The 8,071-nt window shown below is 38.1% G+C and overlaps 1 non-coding gene across 1 annotated transcript; it reads left to right on the top strand.

Annotated features, from left to right (window-relative positions):
- Positions 1-1,861: 1,861 nt before the first annotated feature.
- Positions 1,862-3,082, top strand: LOC18438612 (putative xyloglucan endotransglucosylase/hydrolase protein 6). Its single transcript, XR_016046189.1, has 4 exons — positions 1,862-2,033; positions 2,121-2,222; positions 2,347-2,543; positions 2,692-3,082. It is a non-coding gene; the product is annotated as a putative xyloglucan endotransglucosylase/hydrolase protein 6 (transcript).
- Positions 3,083-8,071: the final 4,989 nt, after the last annotated feature.

Raw genomic sequence — 8,071 nt, 5'->3', positions numbered from 1 at the left:
CTTCTCTACCCCTCATGCCACGGATCTGCGCTGTAGGCGGGTCCATCCACTCCCTTGATATCTCGCTCTCTCATCACCTCTCTCACACACCCACCTAGACACGGACCCACACCATTGGCGGGTCCATCTCATCTATTCATCTTTCTAACGCTCTCACTCTTTTACTCCACTCTCTCTAGCTCCCTCTCTCTTATCCATTCTTCCTTTCCCTCACCTCTCACTCTCTTCTTTCTAATATACTCTCTTCTTATCTTCTTCTTCCTTCTGTCTTCACTCTCTACTGTCTTTTTTCACATTCCACTACTCTCTTTCATCTCTTATAAATCTACTTCTCTCATACTCTATCTATCTTTCTAAACTCGGACAACTCTCGTGAGGCTCTTCGGAAATGATTTTGCGATAGTCTAGAACTGTAGACTTCACTCTCTAACATCGAAAGTGATTTCTCGATAGTTTAGAACTACATGCCTCACTCTCTAGAATCCTATAGAGTACTATTGACTTTGGTCTCGAAGTCTAGGGACCTTTCCGACATTCCTGGTTACCTCCTTACAGAGGGAATGCCAAAAAGATATCTAAGTTTTGAGGGCCTTCTCTTTGTTATATTATCATTGCTCTCCCATAGCATCTCTTATTTCTCGGTTCACCTTCTTCTTAGTCACTCATTTGGGAGCCTATACGGAAGTGAGCTCGCGATAGTCTAGATCTACAAACCGCAGTCTCCCTTTGCAGAAGTGACCTCTCGATAGATTAGAACTACGTAGCACATTCTCTTGAATCCCCCAGGATGCCTGTGGCCTCCAAGCCTAGTATCGTTCTTGTCTCTGGTAATATCTCTTAGGAGAGGTGACGTCGGAAGGCCACCCACTTTCTGGGTCAATTTCCTCCTTTGTCTTCTCTACTTCTTCTCTATCCACTCTCAACCCCCTCTAACCCTTATACTAGGCCTCCAATCTACCATGTAACTACAAATAGGAGGAGATTCCAAAAGATATACCTTGAAGGCCATTTTAATATGTGGATCCAAGTGTTGTGCAGTGAAGTAAGCTGGTTCTAATACCCAATGTTCAAACATGTTCTCTTTTGATTTTTTAAGTGAAAAATATATGTGTATATTTGTTATCTGAAGCTGGTCACTTACAAAAGAAAACCAAAGATGAAGCAATTCAGACAATCAATATCTTAACCCATCTCCCATATAAAGAAAGGGTCATAGATTGAATGCTCTTCCAATTCCCTAGTACTTTGAGTATAAAAGAAGGGTTTTGTTATGGTACTTTCATGCAATATTAAAAGGTAAAAGTTTATATAAGGGTGAGGCCCTAAATAATCAAATAAAGGTGCATCTCAAAAGTTCACTAAAAATTATTTCGATGATAAATAATCATCAAATTGATCATCCCGACCTCAACATGTATATACATGAGAAAGAATCGATTTCATGTCTTGAAAATAGTACATCTTATTATACATTTTCGGACCGTCACTTTTCCAAAGTTTTTCAAGTCTACACCTTTTTTGTAGCTTTAAATTTTATAATGTGCAATACATTATAAAATTTTATATTTCAAGTCGGGGGAAATGCTATTAAAAAAATATAATACTTTTCATAATACGAAATAACGAAATTCACATATAAATTTCCCAATAATAGAGACAGTGAAAGTGAGAAACCCATGAAAAGACATTTGAGGGAAAGTTGGGAGAGGGTCCCGTGGAGAGCTGGAACATAGCATAGAAGAAAGCTGTCAATTGTCGTCGGTTGAGAGCCTGGAGAAAGCGAAATGTGATCGAGAGGCGGCGCTTCCTATAAATATCTCTCCATTCCATCCCCCTCTCACCAAGCGCTCTCTCTCTCTCTACAATGGAGCTCTCTTTCTCTCTCCTTCTCATCCTCTGCATTTCTTTTGTGGGGCAAGTGTGTGCAAGACCCGCCACATTTCTTCAGGATTTTCGCATCACATGGTCAGACTCCCACATTAGGCAGATACAGGGAGGATCCGCCATCCAACTGGTCCTTGATCAGTCCTCTGGTATTACTTTCTACTCATTCTTCTTAGCTCTTCATGCTTCAACAACAAACACCATGTCTGAATGACTCTTTCCTTTTTGGAATTTAGGCTGTGGATTTCGCTTCAAAGAACCAGTACTTGTTTGGACGTGTGAGCATGAAGATCAAGCTTATCCCTGGTGATTCAGCGGGGACCGTCACGGCCTTCTACGTAAGAATTATACTGCGATTAGGATGATCGAAGAATAATTCAAACACTGACGATAGTGTTCTCTTTCTTCTTCATTGGTGTCAATAGATATGATTATCTTTATTTAACTTCTTTTTTATTGTAGATGAACTCCGACACTGATAATGTGCGGGGCGAGCTGGATTTTGAATTCTTGGGCAACAGGTCGGGGCAGCCTTACACTGTGCAAACAAATTTGTATGCTCATGGGAAGGGCGATAGAGAACAGAGAGTCAATCTTTGGTTTGATCCCTCAGCTGCCTTTCACACTTACTCCATACTTTGGAACCACCACCATGTCGTGTAAGTATACTGTAGTATGGGACCGATCACTCATCTGAATCCTTCCAATGCTCTGTTTCTTTTAACTCATGGTTGTACCATATGTATCAATGGATTCTTAACCATGAACTCAATCCATGGGTCTTCCTGAACATTGAAAAAATTTCAGGTTCTCTGTCGATGATGTGCCTATCCGGGTTTACAAGAACAACGAGGTGAGGGGCATCCCCTACCCCAAGTCCCAACCCATGGGTGTCTACTCCACGCTTTGGGAAGCTGACGATTGGGCTACTCGAGGAGGGCTGGAGAAGATCGATTGGTCCAAGGCTCCTTTCTACGCATACTACACCGCCTTCGACATCGAAGGGTGCTCAGTACCTGGGCCTCCTGCTTGTGCTTCAAACTCTAACAATTGGTGGGAGGCTTCAGCATATCAATAACTTGATGCTCTCCAAGCCAGGCGATACAAATGGGTTAGAATGAACCACCTTATTTATGACTATTGCAGTGATAAATCTAGGTACCCAGTCCCCCCACCTGAATGTTATGCCGGAATTTAGAGGATTGCTCTTGCATGTTGCTTTAGTATTCCTTTAGTATGCCGTTTTTTTAAACTGTCCGTAGAATTAGAGAGCACGATGTGTGACTAAGATATGGGGCGTGCGGCCTCAGCCCTTTTCCATGGCGTTAGTTCAATGCTACGTGATCTTCTATTTATATTCCTTGCATGTAAACTGTAAAAGTATAAGGAGAAAGGGTGTTATGTGTAAAGAAGATTGAAGTTGTGTTCATGTTCATTTGAGAGTGGAGCAGCAAGCTTCCGTGGCTGTTTGCCGGGGATGGGCTTTGCCAAAATAAATGAAGCATGTTTGTTTTGTTAAAGTCGTCCATGCCGGACCATAGTTCTTTTGTGGTCCATGTTGTTTCTCTATCACTTCGAATTTGTGCCGATCATTTCAAAGTAGTGAAGTAAGTCAATGGTCATAACTAAAGGCAAAGCTTTCTATGCGGTGGCATATGGGTTCCCATCCATAACACAGATTGGAATGCGGCGATATATCTTGTGGGAAACATAGCTCTCTCATTTGGCGGTCCTGGTACCTTTGTCAAAAAAAATTCTCTCATTTTCTAGATTTCGTAAATGTTTCTAAAATAGATTGGAACTCTAGAAATGATGACCGTCTTATTCATTTATCTTTGGTTCAAACCGATGATATAAGGGTGGAAACGGGCCGAGGGAGCCATGGCCCTAGTTTGGCCCTTCTCTCCATAGGACCGGCCCATGCCTAGCTTGGCCCTACAGAGCCAGAACTGAGCCATAAAAAAAAAAAAAGAAGAAGAAGAGGGATGGACATGGCTACTCATGCTGCCACTAGACTAGCCCGGCCATTGGGCCACAATTTGTGACCCACACCCTACTTTTTTATTATTACCAGCCCTACGATAATAATTTTATTTGTGTATCTTTGGATCAAACCTAATCTTTCTTTTTTATTTGAGGAAATCATGTATTGACACTATTGGGGGGAGAAAGATGCGGTTGAATTACCAAATGAGCACTCATTTGCTTGAAATTACAAGTGGTCTTTTTTTTTCCCTTTAGTTGACAATTCTTATTTATTGTCCATTGAAACACGGGTCAGCTCTATGAACTCCCAAAACCAAACTCCAACCTTTCTTCGCCTCATTTCTTCTTTCTAATGCTCTCTTTCCTCTCTCTTCAACTCTGAGCCCTCTTTCCACATAGTAGCCATCTCAAGCCACAGCCAAACGGGTTTGGCTGGCTAATCAGGTATGTTCAATGTATTTGTTTTATTTTGGAGAAAATGGTAGTGAATGCATATTAGGGTATATAGGGTAGAAAAACCCCAAAACGGGGCAATGAATCACTATAAAATTACTTTTAGTTATGCCCTTGGATAGAAATCGATTGCAGCATTTTATCGAAGGACTTTTTTTCTTGCAAGGGGTATTGGTGAAGATTAGAATTCAGGTTGTATTTGTTTTTTAGGTAAGTTTGTTTTTTCTAAATTGAAATCGTTGTCTCTGTCTCTATCTCTGATGGGAAAATTGCAGAGTTCTTATGCTTTGGAAATTACAATATGTGAATTTCTGATTTTTTTAAGGTATGTGTTGGGTTTGTGTGGCCTTAAAAGGCCTTATGAGTGCTTATAAAATGAAATAATACAGTGGAACATGAACTCAATGGGTGTGTGGTCCCTGGTGGACTATACTAAGCAAATAATATTTGCTGATACCGGACTGTGCTTGACAATTTAGGTCAGTAGGTTAGAAAACCCAAGGTATCTAGGCATAAAGAACAAACCGAGAAAGGTTCTGGGTTATCCCTTGATGAGGTCGGAGCTTATGCCTGGATGAATGAGTCAAGGGACTGTGTGACCCTTGTGTGTGATGGTGGGCCTATAAAAACGCGGGCAAAAACCTCATCTATTATCCATCACACGACATGCATATCGATAGATCGTTTGGGAAAGCCAAATATTCACCTTTTAGGGTGAAGCATATGCATGTGCGAGGGATACCCCTATGCCTCATAGAACTATGGTCGCATAAGGTCTTGGTGACCTTGACTCGTCTTTTAGGGAGGACCTGAAATCCACAGATTGGGATTGTGACCCCTTGACTCATCGACTAGACTTTGGTGATTCGCTTATGAGCCCTTGCTTGGACTGTAGGTTATGAAAAACATTGGGTCGGTCTGATAAAGCAAGTGTGGTTCATAGTCCACAATTGAAGGTGGAGTGCCTCATGATTGTTAATTTAATTCTTAAACTATATGCATGCATTTCCCATCATATTAATTTAATTATGTTTGTTTTATGATAAAAATTGTTTTAAAATTATTATTTGAATTTTTATGAGTCATTTGATATTTTATTTATAATTTTTGGACTTATAAAAATAAAGTTATTGATTTTACAAAAGTATAACATTCAAATAATATTTTAAAAATTAATTTGTTAAATATCATGGGGGCCCATAGGGAACATGGGCCCACCATGTACCATGTGGGTGGGGCCCACACATGGGTGGCATGCCCCACCTCTTGGTTGTTTGCTTTGTTGTCAAGTTATTGAAATTTAAGAAAGGTATCTTGTGGCATGTGATCTAATATTAGATATGGAAAAGATTGACCACATCTTATTCTAAATATTAAAAGCATATCTTGACTTGACATATCTTTGAATAGTATGAGAACGAATATGTTATTTTATGGAATGATTAATATTTGAATAAGATTCAATTTATTTAAATATATTGATAGGAAAATGGTTTAAGGAAAGGGGGATAATAGTCCAAGCACCTTTCATAATGTTGATGGCTCACCTATAGAATGGATGGCTCAGATCTCTCATCCCACAAGTAACCTTGATCAACGGTCCATATTTAATCTCAAGAAAGAGGCAAACTATGAGAAACTCTAAACCTAATTTTTCTCTATAAATAGAGTGCACCATCTCCCTATTCTCTACACTTTTCTCTCTCCCACAACTCTCTCTCCTCTCTCTCTCATAGGGGCACACCCCACTCTCTCTCCTCTGGGTTTCTCTCTCTCTAGCTTTCTTTCTTTAACCCTCTCTCTCCTAAGCATGTAGAGGGGCACACCCCAACCCTAAGTATCCCACTTTCTCTCTCATACTTTAAAAAAACTAAGGGTTGAAAAATTAGGGGTAAGCCAAGAAAAGTTTGGGAATTAGTGTTTGTAGAGATTTCAAGGTGAATACTCAGTTTGGCCAAAATTTACTTTCCCAAATCGAAATTAAAGCTAAACCGTTGATCCCGCTCCATCGGATGTTGGTGACTCGGTCTGGGGTGTGATAAACCCGGTTGAGGTAATCTCCGACACTCTTTTTTTTTTTGTTTCTTGCTATATTTAATTATATTGGTTTTATATTCCCCAGCATAAGAATTATGGATATTTTCTTTCTTTAAAGAAAATTGGTTTACTGGCATCAAGGTTTTTAAGATCGTGGATTGGTTAGTTTTATTTTCTTTAAAGCAAGAATTATTGTAATAAGACTAAATGAAGGGGTGAAAAGAAGAAAAAAAGAAAAAAAATTCCCCGACAAGATCTCATTAGTCTTTCTTTCGTTGGGATCTGAGCTATTGATACTTTATGTCATTAGTTATCTTTTTCTCTTTATTGAGTCTAGATCAAGCTTGAGAATGAGATATATGAAAGCTAATGACCTTTGTGGTCAAGAAATACACCCACAGTTAAGAATTATTGGAATATTCAAACACCGAAAAGGCACTCTGCATAATGGACAATCTGGGCTTTTTTGGAGCAGTGATATGAAGAAGATAATGATGTATTTTTTTATTGCATACTTCAGTAATATTATGTGTCTTTGAGAGTAAGATCTACCTATAAAATTTTAGTGGGAGATCCTAAGAAATTTATGGACTCATCAATGAAGGGTGTCAGTTCTGACCTTGCAGAATCCAAGAACTATCTACTGCGTTCCGTGATTTTTCTCACCAACGATATGATTTTATTTCTCACTAAAATTTCATTGTGACTTATAAAATTGAGTGCACTTTGAAAAAAAAATATTTCATCAAGAAATTCCTTGTGGTTTGAAAGATATGATCGATTTATCCGAGGGTGCGCAAGTGATGTTTTCTACAACGAAATTTATTTTCATGACTTGAAAGTCAAGATTTTATTTCTATTTTAACAGATTGTTTTATGGTTCACACTAAATTTTTAGACTTTCATTCTGCGTGTGCGTTTATTTGCGAGAGAAATATCAACGGGAAGAGAGGAATAAAAATTTTGGTTTGAAGAGATGTCAACCTGAATTTTCAACAATTTGGTATGTCCTTTATTGAAGACATGGATTGCGATATTTATCAAGCCTACTTAACATAGTGATATAAGCTTGTGGAATATATGTATTACTATTATGTGTCTACTTTAAAAAAAAATGGTTTGAAAAAAAAACTCCATGATGGTAGAGAGAAAAGACAATTCTACTATATAGTGTTCATTATGGAATTCGATAGTATGATTTATTTTGTGACATGAATGTCACTTGTTTATTTCTCTAAAGAAAATTATTATTTGGGATTCACACTATGATGTTATGATTTAGTTTTGAGTTTAGTTTTTAATACAAAATATTTTAGGAAGAAATTCTATAAAGATTGAGAGAAACAAATTTTTTATTGAGAGATGCTCAACCTGATTTTCAACTGAAAAAATTGCATTTTGACATAAATGTCACAAAAATAAATATTCACTAAATGGTATGATTTAGGGATGGAACTGAGCACTATTTTATATATTTTTAGTCTATTTCAATACTCAAAAGTATTCGAAGATTAATTCTTTATGAGTTGAGAGATATCATATTTGTATCATGAGATGCTCAAGTTCTATTCTGCAGTAAATTAAAAAGATGTTGCATGTTACGGCACATCTTTGGATTCCTAATTATGGAGACTTTTCTTTTAGGGCTCATTTAAAAAGGTTTTATAGTGTGCTATGAGTATGGTCTATTATAATAAAACTTCAAAGAGAG

Source organism: Amborella trichopoda, chromosome 12, assembly GCF_054954075.1.
Source record: "Amborella trichopoda isolate Santa Cruz 75 chromosome 12, AtrichopodaSantaCruz75HAP2 v2.0, whole genome shotgun sequence".
NCBI lineage: Eukaryota > Viridiplantae > Streptophyta > Magnoliopsida > Amborellales > Amborellaceae > Amborella > Amborella trichopoda.
This window is presented reverse-complemented; position numbering and strand designations above follow the sequence as displayed.